General features: G+C 40.8%; 1 protein-coding gene across 1 annotated transcript in view; it reads right to left on the bottom strand.

The window, feature by feature from the left end:
• The window catches only part of LOC133805479 (tryptophan aminotransferase-related protein 4-like), a 38,041-nt gene that overhangs the window by 3,205 nt on the left and 12,598 nt on the right, over nt 1–22,238 (bottom strand). The window lies entirely within an intron of this gene.

Here is a 22,238-nt window from a genome sequence, read left to right as displayed (position 1 = left end):
CGCAACTTCGAATTGCGCCGGCAAAAGTACAATCAGATTTTGAAAAAACCCACAAACTTTTGCCGGCGCCTTTCACCTAACGCGCCGGCAAAAGTCAACGTGTTTTTTAAATTTACACACGTTTCAAAGAAGGTAGGTGTGTATACTTTTGCCGGCGCGTTTCGTTGCGCCGGCAAAAGTCAAAAAATGCGCCGGCAAAAGCCGTAATAACTAAAACGATGCCGTTTTGTAGTAGGGTTTAGTTAATACTTTTGCCGACGCATTTTTTGACTTTTGCCGGCGCAACGAAACGTGCCGGCAAAAGTCGTAACGATATATCAGAGCCGCAGCCTCCTTCTTCCCCATTTCAGTTCTATGTTTGATAAAGTTTTGCTCTCTCTCTCCTCTGTGATATTCTCCGACCACCGGTGACCGATAATCCCACCGAGGCTCAAGTTATATAGTGAAGCTTCTCTCAAGGTTAGTAAAATGAGAATTTTTTTAACATTTTTGGATTTTTTTCTCAATATTATGTTTTGTAATTGTATTTTAATTTTGTTATTCTCTCCCTATGAACAGGTGTGTTGTAACTCTCTTGGTGAAACAAGTGCAAATGTTAGTTTATATATATATATATTTATATATGTTTATATATATATTTTGGTTTATATATATTTATATCTGATTATATATATATTAATTTATATATATCAGTTTATATATGTTGACGCCGTTTTTCGTCAAACAGTGAAAGAAGAGCACATAAACAAGAATTGATAATGGCCAAATACAATAAAACAAATCAAACACACGATTTTTACGTGGTTCAGCAGTTAAATCTTCCTAGTCCACAAGTCTCTGTTATTAATCTCAAGATTATCTCTGAAAATTCTTAAGCATGAATTCTTCAGAGTTTTCTCTCAAGGATCAGAATTTCGGTCCTTTACAATGGTGCATGGCCTCTCTATTTATAAAGAAGGCTGCAGAATACTATCCCACATATTTTGGGTAGTTACTCTTTTTGTGTAAATAAAATAAATGGCTTTAAATGCCTATAATCATATATAAAAGGAAACGTCTCTGAAGACCAGGAAACACATAACTGACCAAATAATATCCCACGATTCCAGGGGATTTACATTAATAAATGAGGATTACATCTCATATTTATAATACTTGTAGATATTCAAGATGGTTATCGCGTATCTCTAAGGCTTTAGCTTCCCAGGTTTCCCGTCATCTGTCGAGCTGAAGATATCTCTCGAGTTCACGTGGCTTTCGAGATCGCACGTACATCGAGCTCGAGACCCCTGATCCGAAGTCGTCCCTGAAGATGAGGGTGTTCTCGGAGCTACCTTCCGATATCCCGATCGTTTCGAGGTCACCATCTTCGAGGTCATATATCGTACTTTGCAGGCTCGATATACAATCCTGGAGCATACTCTAATCCTTACGAGATCGTTTGTTGCGAATCCAACTTTCGAGGTCACATTTTCCATGGCTCGAAATCTGGGTATAACATCTTGCCCCCTCAAAAGTATTTGATCGAATCCTAAGAGAAGGAAACTTTTGAACTACTTTCTTTGAGAACTCTACCGTCATACACTCTTGAAAATGGACACGCGTCAGTTGGGTATTGCTCACTTTAGGTACTTGAGTACCTGGGAAACACGCCCACGATCGTCCGTCTGACAACTTTTCGGCGCCTTCTTGTCATTGATCCCCATCCGTTCGATCTAGTGAGGATTTCATCCGACGCTCCTGATTAATTCCTTTTCCCCACCTATATATACAAGACCCCACTTTTCATCTTCTTCTTCACTTTTACCTTCATTCGCCATAAGCAAGAAAAGAAGAAAAACAAACCCAGAGACTTCTTTGCAAAGTTCCTATTCTGTGCATGTTTTCTCGACCAAAGAAACAAAGGAATCCTGGTCTGTTCGAGTTAGTGAGTTCTTTCCTGCAACCTCTTCTTCAATCGACAATCTCTCTGCAATCGCCATTACTGTGTAAGTATGCCATTTTTTTTTCCATTTTGCCAGTTTTTATTTAAACTGTTCTTGCTGTGTATCTGTCCATATTGGTTTGCATCCACGATAGGAAGTTTTAACCCGATAGGTTTTCATGCCTTTTAGACTTTCATTCTGGATTTTCGTCTCTGGTTTATACCCAGTTTTGACGTTTGAGTGTGGTTCCCATTTTCTGGGTTTTGAAATTTTTAGGCAACGTTTCTTGTACACTAAGTTTTCGGATAAAAACGTGGGCCTTGATAAATGCACGAAACCCAAAGACGCCCTTCCTGGTTAACCGCCACTCTTCTTTCCCTTGAATTTCAGGATTTTTTGAAAAACTTATCCACGCTCCTTTTCTTTTTCGTGGAATACACGCCCCTGACTCTTCAATAAGGATCTTAGTATTTAGTGTATCGTTCCTAAATTTCCGAGCTCATTCCATCGAGCTCGTGATTCTTGCATGCATGGCCCTCACCATATTTTCTTTCTCGTTAGATGTCACAGAATCTGGAAAGACGATGGGGGTCATTGCTGGCAATCCCTTACGAGCCAAAATCTCCGAGCCCAGAATCGCTCTTCACTCGGAACCAACGTTGGATAAGAGAATACGAGCTTGCACGCGAGCAAGAAGACATTCGAGCCCACTATCGCCGCCAGATAGACGAGGTCATTGAAAAGAAGAGAAGAGTTCTTCGGGAGGCCCTCTATCCGGAGCCCAATTCAGGACCTAGGCCAATTCCCCTCGACCCTGCGCTAAGAGTCACTGTTGCATATCATCCAGGGGACCTCCAGTTTTCATTAATGGGGGAACCTTCCTCCTCACAGCCGAGGAGAGAGATGTTCGAGGCCGAACTCTACTGGAGCACGGTTACCACAACCAGTCAAATATCTGAAATCCTGGCCTTCCATGACCTTCATTTGTCAAACACCTTGAAGTTTCGAGCTCCGACTGGTCAAGAACGAAGCTGCTTCGCCCCTGGCGGCCGTGACGCCACAGTGAAATATGCGGCATGGAGCCAAGAACATATGAGGGCAGGAGCACTGCTGCCCTTGAAGTCTTTTTTAAAAGACTTTACTGATTTCGTTGGGTTGGCTCTGTTCCAACTCAACACCAATTCGTACAGGGTGCTGTCTGCCCTGAGGTCCTTGTTCCACGAGCTGGGGTGGGAAGGACCTTCACCTCAAGAGATTTTATATCTCTTTTGTTTGAAAAGTAACCCCTCCCGAGCTCGGGGAGGGGATGGTTTTTACTATCTCTCGAGCTACCCCAAGGAGACGAAGGTTTTTTGGGATCTTCCCAACCACCCGCCTGATTTCAAGAGGGCCTTCTTCTGGACAGATGGTCTGTCCCCGTCTCGACATTATTCGTTCAGGCAGATTCGTAAGTATTCTCGTTACTTTTATTCCTGAGCTCGAGACTTTAGTTCTTAAATCCATATTTAGTTGAAATGTGTTTCGCTTTTCAGCTAATTTTCAGCGTCCCACCCCTAATGAAGCGATGAAGAGGCACAGAGAGGCCTTGCTCCAACTCCCTTATGGCAGGAGGTCTCTCTCGTACCCATTACATGAGGGCAAGCTCCGAGCTTGTGGGCTGTTGGGTGAGGGTCAGTCAACCTCTGACTGGTCCAGTAAAAAATATGAACACTGGGAGGAGGTGCCACTGCCCACAGGCGCCCTTCCTCCGAGGAGAGAAAGGAGGCCATCACTCCCAGTTCGTCTGAGGAGTCCGCGGTCCGGGAATGAGGCCAATGATGAAGCCTCGAGCTCGGACTCAGATGAAGCTAAAGTCCTCCCTACTTCGAGGATGTGGTCCCCCACATTACTAAAACACAGGCCCAATAGGTTAGTCTCGTGCCCACAGGATAGATACCACTTCTACATATGGAGTTGGGTAGATGACTGTGTCCATAGGTTCGATAGTGGGCTCGGGAAATACGATACCATGTACACCACGGACGAGGTGTGGAATGGGATAGTTGTGCAGTACGAGACCAATGATTATAGGGACCTTTCGAGGTTATCACCTACTTATAGGGAAGGCACTCCCCCCGCCTCCTCTGAAGACGAGGGAATTTCATGGTCCCCAAGCTCGAGCTCGGGGGAGAGTTCCAGTTAGGTTTCTTCTATCATCACTCTGTGTCTGTGATACTGAAATAACTTGTATGCTTCTCTTTTATTTATTCGCGTTGTGTTGTGACTTGTGCTGGCAAGATGGATTCCGACCTTGACAGCATCATTGACGGCGCTGGCGCCAAGAGGAGCAAACGCCCCAGGGCGGGGGCACAGAAGGCTGACCAGCTGGGTAAAGGCCCCAAGAGGTCCAAGAAAACACCTCCCCTTGTTCTGCCGGTTTCGAACTCCGTTGCTGCGTCGACTGCTCAAGCCAGCGCTTCCATGATGGCGCTGTCTTCACAGGTCGTCGCCTCGGCAGTGGCGCCGACCTCACTGGTCGACCCCTCCGCTATGGCTGAGGCCCAACCTCCTGTGGTGGGTCAATCATCTTCTGCTCCACTTTCTAAAAGGCCTTCTGCTTCCCGAGTCCAGAAGCTGTCAATCTCCACCCATATGGACGCATATGCGGTGGACAATGCTGCCAGATCCCACGGATCCACGCTGATCTCGGATGTCATGTACCGGATCGACCAGAGCTATGGGAGTTTCGAAGCTCCCCAGTGGCAGTGCTTAACTGGTACCCGAGATTGCACTGCTCTTTATGAGAAGAGTATCAAGCACACCGCCGCGGTAAGTATTCTTCTATACTCCTTCCTTTTCCACTTGTAATCATACTGACTTGGAGCTAATGGTAGTTTATTTCTTTTTCAGGCTCTTGCCTTCACTGTTCAGCTCAATTACCAGTTAAACCACAAGATCCATTCGAGCAAGATTCATGCTCAAGAGGCGAAATATCTTCACCTCAAGGCGAGTGATGATCTGAAGGCGGCGAACGTGAAGCTCGAGGCGGGAGCTAAAGAGCGTGAGGGGATGGCCACTGAGCTCGGAAAATTGAGAGCTAAGCTCGAGGAGCAAAAGAAAGAGAATACCCAGCTTCGGGAGACCAATAAGAAGCTGGAAGAGGACAAGGCCTCCACTTTCGAGATCATGGAGGATGAAAAAACTCGCCTCCTTGCTGAATACAAAGAGTAGAAAGAACAAGCAGTTGATTCTGCTATGTACCGGATGTGGGCCTACAATGAGGATCTGGACACCAGCTTCTTAGGTCCTCACGAGGCGTCGCTTCTCGAACGGTGGAATGCTCGGCTCGAGAAGGAAGAGGCTGAACAGCTCGAGAAGGAGAAGGCTGCTCCGGACACCATTTCGGAGGGAGCTCAGGAGGATAGTCATGCTATTCGTCCTGAGGGGTCTAGAGCTACTGATGCTGAGAAGGCCAAGGAGACTCCTCTTCCTTGAATCTGATCTCGGGGAGATCATTTATTGGGGTTGCGTCCCCCTACTTTGTAATTATTTTAACTTATGCCCACGGGGCTCATACAATTTCTTTAACTATTCTTTTACATGCTTTACATTTCTTGGCTCGAAATATTTTGCACATTTTATGTTGATGAATCGGTTATGTTTATTTATTCGTACATAGTTTGGATTTTAAGCTCGAAACTCGATGCATTCATGCATAGTTTGTTCGATTTATCCGCTTTCGATCTCGTTATTTATCAAGGTCGGATGTTACTTTAACCATGAACCCGGAAGTACTTATGGTATGTAACGTAAACGATTTGGTTATATCTTTTTTGTTTAGTCACTTTTACTCATCCTCAGCTTTTGCTCCGAGGTTAAGAGTTTGAAACTATTTTTCTCTAAGATATTCCAGCCTCGATCTCGACTTGTCTCGAAATAGGTTTAGGTTCCTACTTATCATCGATTAGTTTTTTGGCTGGTTTGTTCCAAACCTGTTAAGTTTGCACATCTGGTTAACTCCAAACGTTTTAGGTTTTTCGGTTTTGTCCGAACTATCTAAGCTCGCACATTTGGTTATATCCAAATACTTTATATGTTTTTTGATAACTCGGTTATGTCCGAACTATCTAAGCTCGCGTACTTGGTTATATCCAAATACTTTATATATATATTTTTTATTATTTTCAAGCTAATGGTATATATATACCAATGATGCCCCCTTAATATCCTATGAGTTTGACCATAGGTTATTAAATTAAGAGAGATTGCAAAAATAAAAAACAAAAAAAGATTACATATTGAACAAAATAGATCTTTTATTTGATGGAATCCAAAAACAGACAAGCTAATACAGATAGAAAATCATGGTTACAGGCAACACGCTTCCTACACTACTGATAGTAAGGTCTAAGGTGTTCGCCATTCCATGCTCGGGGTACTAGGCTTCCGTCCAATCTCGCAAGTTTGTATACGCCAGGTCGGATGACTGACTCTATCTGCTATGGTCCTTCCCAGTTCGGCCCGAGCACTCCAGCTGCTGGATCTCGGGTTGCCAAGAATACGCGTCTCAAGACCAGATCTCCCATTCTGAACTTTCGATCTCGAACCCTCTTATTGAAATATCTTGTAGTTCGTTGCTGGTAAGCAGCATTCCTCAGCTGAGCCTCTTCTCTTTTTTCTTCAATCAAGTCTAGGGTTTCTTCGAGCTGAATGTGATTGGAACTTTGGTCGTAAATCTGAGTTCGAATCGTTGGGATTTCGACCTCGATGGGCAACATTGCCTCGCAGCCGTATGCTAGAGAGAACGGGGTATGCCCTGTTGAGGTTCGAGCTGTGGTCCTATACCCCCAAAGGACATGAGGTAATTCCTCAGGCCATCGTCCCTTTGCTTCTTCCAACTTTTTCTTCAGAGAACTCTTGAGAGTTTTGTTAACGGCCTCGACCTGACCATTCGCTTGAGGGTGAGCCACAGATGAAAAACTCTTTATTATGCCGTTATTTTCGCAAAAGCTGGTGAACAAGTCGCAATCGAACTGGGTTCCGTTATCGGATGCGATTTTTCTCGGCACTCCGTATCGGCATACGATGTTCTTTACCACGAAATCAAGGATCTTTTTCGAAGTTATGGTCGCCAATGGTTCAGCCTCCATCCATTTCGTGAAGTAATCAACGGCGACTACAACATATTTTACTCCGCCTTTGCCAGTCGGGAGAGAGCCTATGAGGTCGATGCCCCATACTGCGAAAGGCCATGGGGATGTCAACATGGTCAGTTCGGATGGTGGAGCTTGGGGTATCGTGGCGAATCTCTGGCATTTGTCGCACTTCTTCACATACTCGAAAGAATCTGTTTTAATGGTTGGCCAGAAATATCCTTGTCGTATGATCTTCTTGGACAGGCTATGCCCCCCGGTGTGGTCTCCGCAGAACCCTTCATGAATTTCTTCAATGATCTTCTTTGCTTTGGGAGGGGTTACACATCTGAGCAGTGGCATGGAATATCCTCTTCTGTATAGCTTTCCGTCCAAAATGGTGTAACGAGGAAGTTGATACATCAACTTTCGAGCCTGATTTCGATCTTTTGGAAGAATTCCATTTTCGAGATAGTCAATTATTGGACTCATCCAGGTCGGCTCCATCTCGATCATACAGACATCTTCTGGCTCGTTAATGCTGGGTGCTGACAGGTGTTCTATGGGTACAACATTCAGCTCTTCATTTTCGACGGAGGTGGCGAGTCGAGCTAAGGCATCTGCATTTGAGTTTCGTTCTCGGGGAACCTGTTCGATTGCATAAAATTCGAAATCCTCCAATGCAGATTTTGCCTTCTCCAGATAAGCTTCCATTCTTGTGCTGCGAGCCTGGTATTCTCCCAATATTTGATTAACCACGAGCTGGGAGTCACTGTAGCAATGAATGGCTTTAGCCTTGAGCTCCTTTGCTGTTCGTAGTTGATAACTCTTGAATAAAGAGTTATTTCATGTGCTTTTGAACTTATATTTGTGAAAAAATCATGAGTGATGTTAGTTTATTTTTAGTTTTTGTAGCTAACTTGGATGTTTTCATTATCTTAATTAAGTGTAATTATTTTTTTTAGTTTTTAATAGCTATTGGGTTAAAGATAATGATTTCATGATTAAATATTTGCATAAAGGAATGAGTGAGCTTAAGAGTCTATTGTGATGAAATTATTGTGTTGATGGCTGAATATTCAGGATTGCTGCAGCAAAACTGAAGCATTATGATCAGCTATATTTTGGAGGAGGGAATACGTGGCAGTCAAGAGTCAAGCTTACATTTCAGCTGATGTGGCAGTGGCATAAGGAAATAATCAGCATATTGGAGAAAAGGACAAAAGAGAAGGAAGACTTGATGTTTTGGGAGGAAAAGAGGGGCATTATGGTACTTTTGGAGGAGAAGAAGATAACCTAATATACCAAAATAATGCTCCAGCCGTAACATACAACCAGCAGCCATTTTTGGCAAAGAAAACCAGAAAAAAAGAATAGAGAAACAAGCTGAGATACCAACAAGGAAGAAGGAGGACAAGCATAGAAAGCTCAAGCATCATTTGGATTTGTTCTTTCTTCTTTTCTTAAACTTTCTGTTATTAATTTCTGAGTTAGATACTAAATCTGAATATTATGGGCTGTTTTGATTGGGAATTACTGTTTATGAAACCAGCCATGAACTAATTTCTTGGTGGCTTGGATTGTTGATGAACCCTATGTTATAATCTATCCATTTCTTGCACTTTATTTTAGTAAAATCTCCCTTGATCATTCAAGTGTGGTTAAATTAATTTCTTGTTGTTGTTTGGCCAACAATGGCAAGTTATTTTAATTATATTTAATGCTGGAAAGGTTAAATGTAAGAGGAAAAACTTGGATGACACAAGTCATAATCTAGGTTAGGTTATGTTAGTAATTAATATAGGGATATGTTAATTACCTTGTGTAACATATGAGAAGTGAGTTGTGATTGCATTCTTAAATCTGATTTTGCATAGGAATATGTTTAATTAGGTAGAAGAATTAAGGTCATAAGATTTGGGAAAGTTTTATGCGTGTTAAATGAACTTTTTGTTATCCTGGGAGTTTTGCTAGAATATTGCTGCAGCAACACGTTCGCAATTTGTTCAGGACGAATAATATAGGGGAATTCAACAATTCAAGTCTATTTTGCAATTCAGATATTTCTCTCAATTTTCTTGTTCAGTTCAGTTTTTAATTTCAGTATTTCTATTTCATTTTAATACTTTGCTTAGTCTATAAACAACCACTTGACTTTTAATTTTCTAAAATTGTTTAGTAATTGTTTTACTTACTTTTTAATTTGCAATCCCTGTGGAGACGATCTTGAATACTTACTACTTTATTACTTGTTTTGTGACTGTGTACACTTGCACATTTTAATCGAATCAATTCTCACAACAAGTTTTTGGCCACATTATTCGATGCCTTAAAGTCGAATCTCAAAGCGGAGTGAAATTTGCTCCCTGCGGGGGTGATCAGAATAACCCCTGCCCCCGCTCCATTTTCATTTGACGAGCCATCGACGTAAAGTTTCCACAGCTCGTGGGCCGTGGTTATTACTTCGTTGTCGGCTATACCAGTACATTCCACTATAAAGTCCGCCAATGCCTGTGCCTTAATGGTCGTTCTTGGATGGTAGGTGATCTCGAGCTGTCCGAGCTCAACAGCCCATTTAAGAAGTCGACCTGAAGCCTCTGGTTTAGACAAGACCTGCCTAAGTGGTTGATCTGTCAGTACATGGATGGGATGTGCCTGAAAATAAGGGCGGAGCTTACGAGATGAATGGATTAGATTGAGGGCGAGTTTTTCCATCAACGGATACCTTGACTCTGCCCCCAGTAATCTTTTACTGATGTAGTAGACGGGTTTTTGCACTTTTTCTTCTTCTCGAACGAGCACCGCGCTTATCGCGTGTTCGGTGGTTGAGAGGTATAGGTACAATACTTCTCCCGTCTCAGGTTTTGACAGGATGGGTGGTTCAGCTAAGTGCTTTTTGAGCTCCTGAAAGGCCAGCTCGCACTCCTCTGTCCATTCAAACTTCTTACTTCCTCTCAATAAGTTGAAGAATGGAAGGCCACGATCCATTGACTTCGAAATGAATCTGCTTAGGGCTGCCATCTTGCCGGTTAAGCTTTGAACATCTTTGTGCTTCCGAGGTGAAGGCATGTCAATCAGGGCCTTGATCTTGTCCGGGTTAGCCTCGATTCCACGAGAGTTTATAATAAAGCCTTGAAATTTTCCTGAAGATACCCCAAAGGTGCACTTCTGAGGATTCAACTTCATGTTGTATTTCCTGAGCACGCCAAAGCACTCTTCGAGGTCATCAACATGGTTCTTGTTAAGTTGAGACTTGACAAGCATGTCATCAACATAAACCTCCATGTTGTTCCCTATCTGCTCTGAAAACATCATGTTTACGAGCCGCTGGTACGTGGCTCCAGCATTCTTAAGTCCGAATGGCATGACATTATAGCAGTAGAGCCCTTTATCTGTGATAAAGCTCGTATGTTCTTGGTCGGGGGCATGCATGGGAATCTGGTTATATCCAGAATATGCATCCCTGAATGACATCAGGCCATGCCCCGCCGTGGCGTCCACGAGCTGGTCAATCCTTGGCAGCGGAAAACAATCTTTTGGGCAAGCTTTGTTGAGATCTGAGTAGCCAATACAGGTTCTCCACGTCCCATTGGGCTTCGGGACCAACACTGGATTGGCTACCCAATCAGGGTAAAAGGCATCCCTAATGAAATGGTTTGCATTTAACCTGTCAACTTCCTCCTTTAATGCTTTCTTTCTGTCTTCGTCTAGCTGTCTTTGCTTTTGTCGCTCCGGGGGAAAGCTTTTGTCTATGTTCAATGCGTGGCTCGCTACATTCGGGCTTATCCCCACCATGTCTGAGTGTGACCATGCGAAGACATCCTGGTTTTTCTTCAGAAAGCAAATTAATTGCTATTTTTCCTTCTCTTGGAGGTGTTTTCCGACCTTCACCTTCTTCGAGGGATCAGCTTCCTCGAGCTGAATTTCTTCGAGCTCCTCTAAAGGTTCGAGGTCAATTTTCTCCTCAATCCTCAGATCGATCTCCTCGTCAATTTCTAAGACTGTTCCGTCTTTATTTTGTATGATAACGAGTGTTTGAGCGCTCGTTTGTTTCTTTCCCCTCAAAGAAATGCTATAGCACTCCCTTCCTGCCAATTGATCTCCTTTTAATGTCCCGACCCCGCTTGGAGTTGGGAACTTAAGGGCCAGATGCCTCACAGATGAAACTGCCCCCAGCCCGACCAGGGCGGGTCTCCCGAGTAGTACATTGTAGGCAGATGGTAACTCTACTACCACGAACTCCATTATCTTGGTCACCGAGACCAGATAGTCTCCCAAGGTCACAGGGAGTTCAATGGATCCCATACAGGCAGTTCCTTCTCCTGAAAAGCCGTACAAAGTAGTTGCACACGCCTTCAGGTCACGAAGGGAGAGTCCCATTTTCTCAAGGGTCACTTTATAAAGAATGTTGACTGAGCTCCCATTATCTATGAGAACTCGGCGCACTCTTTTGTTGGCAAGCTGAAGAGTAATAACCAACGGATCATGATGAGGGAACTGAACATGGGAGGCGTCCTCCTCAGTGAAGGTTATTGGTTGTGCTTCAATCCTCTGGCTTTTCGATGCCCTAGGTTCGGGTTCATAAGGGGACCCGTCCCCTGTCTTCAGCTCGTTAACATATATCTTTTGAGCATTTCTGCCCCCTCCTGCGAGATGAGGTCCTCCCGAGATGGTTATCACGTCCTCTCCATCTATCGGCGGGGGCCTGTCTTCCTCCCGAGATCGGGAGTTATTATTTTGCGCCGTCGAAGGCGCGGCTACTCTCTGGCTCGTAGTAGTTTGTCCAGTACTCTGGTTTTTGACGTACTGCCGGAAGTAACCTCTCGAGATCAACCCTTCGATCTCGTCCTTCAGCTGTCGACATTCATCAGTTGTGTGTCCGGTGTCTCTGTGGAACCGGCAATACTTACTGGATTCCCTCTTGGATTTTTTATTTCTCATTGGGTCCGGACGCCTGAAGGGGACTTGGTTTTCATTAGCCAGGTATATGTTTTCCCGAGACTCGTTGAGCTCGGTGTGTACTTTATACACGGAGAAATACCTCTCTCCTTTCTTTTTCTTTCCTCCCTCAGCTTCGGGGTTATTTCCCTCGCTCTTTTTCCTCTTGGAGGGATTCTCCGAGGTAGGCTGTGGAGCTGCTGGGTCAGCCGAGGTTGAGGCGGAGTTAATGTTTATCATTGTAGTTTCGGTCTGCGAGGTCGCCTTGAGCGTTGACCTTGCCTCCTCTACATTGACAAACCTCTGCGCTCGTCTGTTAAACTCGGTTATTGACCTCACCGGTTTCCCTTGCATGTCATCCCAAAGGGCACTTCCGGGTAAAACACCAGCTCGAATAGCCATAAGGTGCCCACTGTCATCCACATCTCGAGCTTGGGCGACCTCCAGATTAAATCTTGTCAGGTAGCTTTTCAGTGTTTCGCCTGGCTGTTGTCGGACGTTAGTCAAAGTAGATGCCTCTGGCCTGACTCCCACCATGGCTCGGAACTGCTTCTTGAAGTCTCTAGAAAAATGTTCCCATGAAGTTATTGAGTGTTTCTTGTACTTTTCGAGCCAACTTTTGGCAGGTCCTGCCAATGATGTTGGAAACAACATGCATCTGAGCTCGTAACCCACGTTACTAGCTCTCATAATAGTGTGGAATGTACTCAGGTGACTACATGGGTCGGTTTTTCCTTCAAACGCTGGGACGTGAGGAATCCAGAATCCTTGAGGAAATTGAGTGTTGGAAATATGTGGAGCAAACGGCTCGAGCTCCTCATCAGAGTCCTCATATCGACCATTTGCTCGTTCATTCTTTAAAAACCTAAAGGCTTTTTCGAGCTGATCGATCCTTTCTTGGACTGGGTCAGTAGGAGGTGTTGTCTGTAATTGACTGTCATTGATCGTGATTCCAGGCTCGCGTCTCCATGAGGGATCTCTACGCTTATTCAAGTAATCCCTCAGGTCCGGATTTGTCTGATCTTCCTTCCCCTTACTCTGATTTAGATGACTTCGCAGGTCATGACGATTCTTGCGACTTCCAGTATTTTTACGACCTCGGTCGTGTTTACTGACGGACCTGGTCTCTCCGGACTCGTCACTGGTGAAACTCATTGATCGGTCATTTTGTGATGGATTCTTCCCATGTCGTCTCGTCTCCGCAGTGCGAGACCGAGACGTCTGACTTTTCTCAGATGGTGCGCCTCTCCGCTCCTGGAATGTCTCCCTGTTTCCTTGTCTTTCCCCTGTACGCCCTTGATCCTGATCTCGAACAGGTTGAGCGTTTCTGCGGGGAGGTGATGGATATCTTATGGGAGATGCAGGGAACCGTATAGGCGATGGTGGCTGCCGCCCTTGTCGCGGCCTAGAGGGTCCAGAATTTGCTCGAGAAGGGTCAGTCGCGTTCGGTGCGCTCCCAGGTACCTGAGTCCGAGCCTCTGCAGGGGTTCGGTTATTCTCAGTTCCTGCAGGCACTTCCACAGGCGGGTTAGGCGGGACCCGAGCTCGGGTACTCCTCTGGGGCCTAGGAGGAGCAGATGGCTCTGCTGGCGCCAAAGGTTTAGTCGGCCTCCTTGTGGCGGCATCCTTTCGTGGACGCCCACGGGGCCTCCGGGGAGGAACATGTACGTCCCTTGGAGGAGGGACTTGGTTTTCGCGCGGAGGCGGGGGCTGAGCCACCTGCGCCTCTGCAGCCATCCTAGTCAACTCCTCATTCCGTTTGTTGGCCTCTGTCAACAGCTGTTTCAATTGTCGGTTTTCCAGTTCTACAATAGGAATGTAACGCTCAGGATTGTAGTACATATCCTCATCCCTTGGTGGAGGCAGTGGTCCCCGGGAATCAGAGGACCCACTTCTCTCCTCAGCATCCGGGTACTCCATTGGTTGTTTTCCAGGACGCCTTGGGTAGCTTTCATCAGGGGTGTTCTGATTGTTTGTGGCCATGGCTTTTTCAGGGATGAATGCTTAAGGCTCTCAATGAAAGCACCAAACTGTTGACGTCGTTTTTCGTCAAACAGTGAAAGAAGAGCACATAAACAAGAATTGATAATGGCCAAATACAATAAAACAAATCAAACACACGATTTTTACGTGGTTCAGCAGTTAAATCTGCCTAGTCCACGAGTCTCTGTTATTAATCTCAAGATTATCTCTGAAAATTCTTAAGCATGAATTCTTCAGAGTTTTCTCTCAAGGATCAGAATTTCGGTCCTTTACAATGGTGCATGGCCTCTCTATTTATAGAGAAGGCTGCAGAATACTATCCCATATATTTTGGGTAGTTACTCTTTTTGTGTAAATAAAATAAATGGCTTTAAATGCCTATAATCAGATATAAAAGGAAACGTCCCTGAAGACCAGGAAACGCATAACTAACCAAATAATATCCCACGATTCCAGGGGATTTACATTAATAAATGAGGATTACATCTCATATTTATAATGCTTGTAGATATTCAAGATGGTTATCGCGTATCTCTAAGGCTTTATCTTCCCAGGTTTCCCGTCGTCGTCCGAGCTAATGACATCTCCCGAGTTTACGTGGCTTTCAAGATCGTACGTACATCGAGCTCGAGACCCCTGATCTGAAGTCGTCCCTGAAGATGAGGGTGTTCTCGGAGCTACCTTCCGAGATCGCGATCGTTTCGAGGTCACCATATTCGAGGTCATATATCGTACTTTGCAGGCTCGATATACAATCCTGGAGCATACTCTAATCCTTACGAGACCATTTGTTGCGAATCCAACTTTCGAGGTCACATTTACCATGGCTCGAAATCTGGGTATAACAATATATATGTATATATTTATATATATTAGTTATATCCGAATATATATATATATATGCATACTTAAATTTGTCTTTTTTTTTATATATCTGTATATATGTTTGTATATGGATATATGTTTATGTATTTCTGTAAATGGGTGTGTATATATGTTTATTTAATGTTAATTTTTTTTAGATAATTGATTAATATAAATTTATGTGTGTGATATTTGTTATTATAATTATATTTTTCTGTTTAAAAATAAATAAATGTGTAGTTTTAGAAAAATGATATTAATAATGAAAAAGAAAATATAATTTTAGTATTTATTAAAAAAAATTGATTTGAGAATGTATATTTTTTTAATTTTAATGCTTAATATGTATATTAAAAAATAGATTAGATTATGTATATTAAAAAAATATATATTATATTTTTTATATTAAATATTATTTGTTTATAAATATTTACTAAATAAATTGTTTTGATGTTACTGATATAAAATGATATAAAAAGATTTGATATATGTTATTAATCTTGGTTTATGTTGTGCATGTTATGAGAATGTTCTGTATATTGCTTTGGAATATTCTGGTTATATATGTGTTTAATTTGTAAGTTTTTCAATTTTTGGGATAGTTTGAAATATAGTTGTTATGCTGCCCAAATTTTGTTGGAGTTAGTAAAATTAATAAAAGTTTAATAATTAATTAAATAAAAATTTAAGTATAATTAAAAATTCATCAAAAAAATAATTTTTAACTATAATTTAAATAAAATAAAATTACCAATCATAATAATTAATAATTAATTTTAACATTAATATTAGATGTTTTGTAATTGAAAAAGTTAAAAATATAAATGATTTAATAAAATATAAATATAATAAAATTATTATTGATTAAGTAAATAATCCAATATAAATTAAAGAATTTAATAAAAAATTACAAAATGGAGATTAATGTATAATTAAATTAATTTTAAATTAAAAATAATAAATAAGTAAATGTTAAAGTAGACTAGTCAACGGACACGTGGCAGTACATGATTGATCTACATTGTTATTATTCTTAAAATATTTTTTAATTTAACAAAAAAATAAAATTTACATTTTTTAAAAAAAAATTCAAATTTTTTTTCAACTTAAGATTAAGTATGAAAAATACATTATTAAGTATGAAAAATACATTTTTTTAAAAATTTAATTTTATATTGTTAATACCCTCAAATTTTTTAATTTATTATTATTATTATTATTATTATTATTATTAAAATCTTTCTATTTATCATTTTGTATACTTGTTTGCAATTAAAGATTAAGTAATTTTGTTTAAAATCTAAGCAATAATTTAAGATTAAATATTTTTTTTACTTAATCCTAAATAATTGATTAAAAGCAGCAAATTTGATTTTTTTTTTGTAAGAAATGAAAAAAAATATTTTTTGTTACCTTTAAATTGGAAAACAATAAATTGGATTTTTAAAAAAAAATAAAAAATAAAAAATGATTTTTTTTATGAAAAATTATTTAAAATAATAATAATGTGTACCAATCATGTGGTGCCACGTGTCATTTAAGTGTTAGTAAGTTGTAAGTTTGAGTAATTTAGCCGGAAATATCTCTATAAATAATTATTTTTGCCAGAGATAGGATATTATTATCAGTTAGTGATAATTAGGGAGACAAACAGTCATGAAATACTTTGACTATCATTTCCCTCATTTTAAGACAATTATTAATATTTTCTTAATTATTTCGCTTAAAGATGGCGAGCGACAGGAGCTGGATGAGTGCGAGGAATCGTTGGTCTCTGGAGTATAGAAATGGTGTTAAGGAGTTCTTCGATATCGCCAAAAATCAGTTGAACGATCGGGGTTTGGTTCGCTGTCCGTGCAAGAAATGTGGGAATGTTAAGTTCCAGCCTATAAATGCAATTTCGATGCATTTATTCAACAATGGCATCGTACAGTCCTACAAAGTGTGGCATTACCATGGAGAGGCGCTGCCGTCGCCACCAGCTGTGGTACGAGATCATGATAGAGATGAGATAGCGAATATCCTGGAGGATGTTTACGCTGAAGATGACGTTCCCGCTGGAAACTATAATGATCCTCCCCAAGATGATCCTCAACATCGCGACAAGTATGACAATTTATTTAAGGAGATGTCAAGTGAACTGTACCCGGGTTGCCGAAAGTATTCCGTGTTGAACTTCTTGGTGGAGCTGATGCATCTCAAAGTAATTAACAAGTGCATCAATCATTACTTTGATGGTTTGCTGGAATTGTTAGTCGACGCTATGCCTGATGGAACAATTTTACCTAAGTCTAACTATTAGGCGAAGGCAAAGTTGCGGAGTATTGGATTGGGATATGAGTCCATCGATGCTTGCAAGCATGACTGTGCACTGTTTTGGAAGGAGAATGCGAATTTGGAATTCTGTCCGGTTTGTGGTGAGTGTCGCTGGCAAGATAATCGTGGGAACGGGAAGAAAGTTGCCCATAAGGTCATGCGGTACTTTCCGTTGACGCCGAGATTGAAAAGGTTGTACAGTTTCAGATATACTGCAGAGGATATGAGATGCACTATTCTAAAAGGCCAAGGGAAGATGGTGTGATGAGGCACCCCGCTGACAGTAAGGCGTGGAAGCACCTTGATGAGTTGTACCCATCTTTCGCAGTCGAACCTCGAAATGTTAGGCTTGGGTTGGCTACAGATGGTTTCAATCCTTTTGGGAACATGAGCAACTCTTGCAGCATGTGGCCTGTGATACTTGTCCCATACAACTTGCCGCCGTGGAAGTGCATGAAACCACAGTCATTAATGTTGTCTATTCTTATTCCAGGTCCTTCTTCATCTGGAAAAGATATCGATGTCTATATGAGACATTTGGTTGACGAGTTGAAGGAGTTATGGATGAATGGTGTCGAGACAAGAGATGCATACAATAGTACCTTGTTCAATATGCGTGCAGCAATCTTGTGGACCATTAACGACTACCCAGCTTATGCTATGATGTCTGGGTGGAGCACAAAAGGGTACAAGGCATGTCCCACATGCAATGAAGAAACTCCCTCTATAGGGATTAGAAGTAAAATTGCATACATTGGCCATAGGAGATTTCTTGATATGGATCATGAATGGAGGAGCAAACGAGCACTATTCGACGGTAACAAGGAACTCAGGCCACCACTGAAACATTACTCCGGTGATGATGTGTTGAAGCAATTAGAGAATTTGCTGATTAGACATCCTGGGAAACACAAAAAATTTGGTGGTGTGAAACGCAAAAGGGCTCCGATTGAACTTAATTGGTCGAAGAAGAGCATATTTTTCGAGCTTGATTATTGGAAGGAGTTATTGTTGAGGCATAATTTGGACGTAATGCACATTGAGAAGAATGTTTGCGACAGTGTCTTGGGAACTTTGTTGAACTTAGAGGGAAAATCTAAAGACACTGACAAGGCAAGACTTGATCTAGCAGACATGAAAATTAGGGAAAAAATCCACCTCCGCAAAGAGGGAAACAAGTGGGAGAAACCGCACGCCAGTTACACCCTCAGTGTCCCGGAGCGTCGAGTTTTCTGTGAATTTGTGAAGTCAGTTGAATTCCCGGACGGTTTTGCTGCAAACCTTTCGAAGAATGTCAATTTCAATGATGGCAAGATAACTGGGTTGAAATCACACGATTGCCACGTGTTGTTTCAGCAGTTGTTGCCCGCCGCAATTATGTCGTTTTTTGGAAGTTCGGAAGCCAATTATTGAGTTGTGCGGTTTTTTCAAAAAACTTTGTGCACGGACTTTGAATGTGAAAGACCTTGAGAAGATGGAGACAGACATTATCACCATTTTATGCAAGTTGGAAATGATATCTTCTCCAGCATTTTTCGACATTATGGTGCATTTGGTTTTGCATCTTCCGAAAGAGGCAATTCTTGGCGGTCCCGTGCACTTTAGGTGGATGTATCCCATTGAACGTTCGATGGGAGTTTATAAACAGTATGTAAGAAATCGTGCACGTCCGGAAGGTTCAATCGCAGAAGCTTACGTGGTGAATGAGGCTTTAACCTTTTGCTCAATGTACCTGCGGGGGGTTGAGACTCGATTCAATCGACCTGAGAGGAATGACGATCGCGTTGAATCCTAACCAAATCGGGAATATTCTATTTATAAGGCTGTTGGTCGTCCATTTGGTAAGAAATCAAGTATGCTCCTCAATCCGCAGTTAAAGCAAAAGGCTGAGTGGTATATCTTGAACAATTGTGCCGAAATTAAGGAGTATCTTAGGTGATGTTTGGTTTATATACCGAGTAAATGCCAAAATCATAATTTTTTTGTTCATTTGTAGTGAGCATATGGATGAATTAAGAAGACGGGGGGGCTTGAATCTTGAAGTTCAACAAGAAACTGATTTTCCTCAGTGGTTCAAAGATAGAGTATGTATATTAGTCAATTCTTTTCTGAAACCCCACTTAATCAATCCAAAACTAACTTTCAATGTTAATGTTGATAGGTGAACGGTTTGCATGAGTCAACACCTACTGAAGTGAATAATGAATTGTATGCTCTCGCAAACAAATCAAGCGGCACCGTGTATTCATATCCAGGGATGATAGTGAATGGTGTGAAATTTGTGACTCGTGGTCGTGATATGAAGCTTAAAACACAAAATTGCGGTGTAATGGTGCCAAGTGAGGAAGGAGTGAACTACTATGGAGTTTTGGAAGAAGTAATTGAATTGTCCTACTTGATGGGTTACAGTGTTGTCCTATTCAAGTGTAGATGGTTCAATACAAGTAGAATTAAAGTGGAATCCAATTTTACGAGCGTATATGTGAAAGAAGAATGTTATAAAGATGATCCTTTCGTTCTCACATCTCAAGCGAAGTTGGTGTATTATCTTCGAGATGTGAAAAATGGGGATGATTGGAGGCTCATTAATGAATACATTCCAAGGAATGTATGGGATTTCTCAAATTCCGATGTTGATGATACTGAGACCACAAATGATATACCAATATTGCAAGAAGTTAATTCTTCTTCATTTCAGTTGTGGGTAGAACTTCCAATTTTTGATAATCTTCAGTATGATCGGGTTGATGTCAATGCCACTGAAGTGCACAACGTTGATGATTTGGTTGGCGAAGGTTCAGATGAATTTGTTGTCGATGATGAAGTTGAATTTGAAGACGACATGTTGGCCGAGTATGAAGACGATGAGGATGACGATAATGTTCTAGTTGATAGTGATAGTGATAGTGATGTTCGTAATGATGTTGTAGTTAGTGATGATGAGGACAGTGATATGTAATTTAAACAAGTGTATGTAACTTTTTATTTAATTCAATGAAAACTTTATTTATTATCATTAATTAATGATAGTATCAGATATAGGTACACACGCACCTATTGGATGCTTTGGGGATAGTCAATGTATTCATGTACTAGTACTCATTTTTTCAATATATTTAATGAAATATGTTGAAAAAATGGGTAGTCGCACATGTTTGCTTACTATCTCCAAGGGATCTATTAGGTCGGAATAGGGTAGGTTGGGAAAGACAATGAGTAATAAAATGTTAATTCAATAACAAAAAACAATAGTGATGCACCTAGTGGATGCCTTGAGGATAGTCAATGTATTCATGTACTGGTACTCATTTTTTCAATATATTTGATGAAATATGTTGAAAAAATGGGTAGTCGCACATGTCTGCTTACTATCTCCAAGAGATCTATTAGGTCGGAATAGGGTAGGTTGGGAAAGACAATGAGTAATAAAATGTTAATTCAATAACAAAAAACAATAGTGATGCACCTAGTGGATGCCTTGGGGATAGTCAATGTATTCATGTCCTGGTACTCATTTTTTCAAGATATTTGATAAAATATCTTGAAAAAATGAGTATTAGCACATGTCTGATTACTATCTCCAAGGGATCCACTAGGTCGGAATATGGTAGGTTGGGAAAGACAATAAGTAATAAAATGTTAATTCAATAACAAAAAACAATAGTGATGCACCTAGTGGATGCCTTGGGGATAGACAATGTATTCATGTACTGCTCCTCATTTTTTTAAAATGTTTGAGAAACATTTTAAAAAACTGAGGAGAAGTACATGACTCCTTACTATCTCCAAGGGATCCACTAGGTCGGAATAGGGTAGGTTTGGAAATACCATAATGAATAAATGTTAATTTTATAACAAAAAACAATAGACATACATAATTTGAATTAGTTAATTAATGAATATTTTAAAGTAGAATGGCCGAAACAAGTAATGACACGGGTGGTGGCTCCAAGAGAGGCAGGGGAGCTTATTACGGTGCCAATATCGAGAAGGAGCTGGCCATCAAAAAAGTTAGTCATTTGAAAGTAGAGTTTGATAAAGAAACTGGAAAAGCTATTCAAAAGTACGGCAAGTGGTTCAACAATTCCATGGCTCGTTATTTGCGTAGCACCGTACCCCCAACTACACTAGCTTGGGAACAAGTAAAACCAGCTGATATCGAAGTTATTCGAAAGAGACTATCTGTAAGCATTCTTTAAACCTTTAATAACTCATTATTAAATATTTTGTCTATCTTCATAATATTTTAACAAATTCCAATTTTAATTGTGATTTTAGGAAAAATTCATTTATCCAGAAGACAATCCAGTAATCAACGATTCCATGGTAAGACAAATGCAAAAACATCTGACTGATTGGCGCCACACGATGAAGAAACATTGGGTAGATGTTGGAGGAGAGGTGGACAATGAGAGAGTGAAGTCAAAACCTTTTGTGTCGATTACTTCTTCTGATTGGGCAATTCTGTGTGATTTTTGGGCTTCTGATTCTCACCAGGTATGCCGTAGATTTTACATTAATTTTTAATTATAAAATTACAATTTAGATTAATGAGTACTGTTTTCTTTTTGAAGCGTATATCGAAGAAAAATAAAGAAGCTCGAGCTAAAATGACCATACCAGGAGGACACGATTCCAAATCCATCGTTGCCCATGTTTATGATCACGTAAATTATAATAACTTATATCCTTACATTTATGAAAATATTATAAATGTCACAATGTTTAAATAATTTGCTTTTTTAGATGGACCCATCTACTGGCCAGCTCCCGAGCATGATCGACACATTCGAGCACCTCCACAAGAAGAAGGATAAGTGGATTAGTGATGCAGCGGCGACAAAACATGTAAGTTGCATAACCTTAACTAATTTATGATCATTTAACTTTAAAAAAGTTTAGTAAATAATTAATAAATATTAATTATTAATTGGTTGTTATCAATTAGTAATTATTTATTAATTATTAATTAAATTTTTAACAATGAAATCTTTATAATCTATGTGCCAATATTTTTATGATTAATGATTGTCGACTAAGATAAAAAAAAGAATGTAACTAATGTTGTCCCCGTATCAGGGAGCATGCGGGTTAAAGTAAA

This window comes from Humulus lupulus, chromosome X, assembly GCF_963169125.1.
Source record: "Humulus lupulus chromosome X, drHumLupu1.1, whole genome shotgun sequence".
Taxonomy (NCBI): domain Eukaryota; kingdom Viridiplantae; phylum Streptophyta; class Magnoliopsida; order Rosales; family Cannabaceae; genus Humulus; species Humulus lupulus.
Note: the sequence above shows the minus strand (reverse complement) of the source record. Positions and strands in the feature narration are given on the sequence as shown.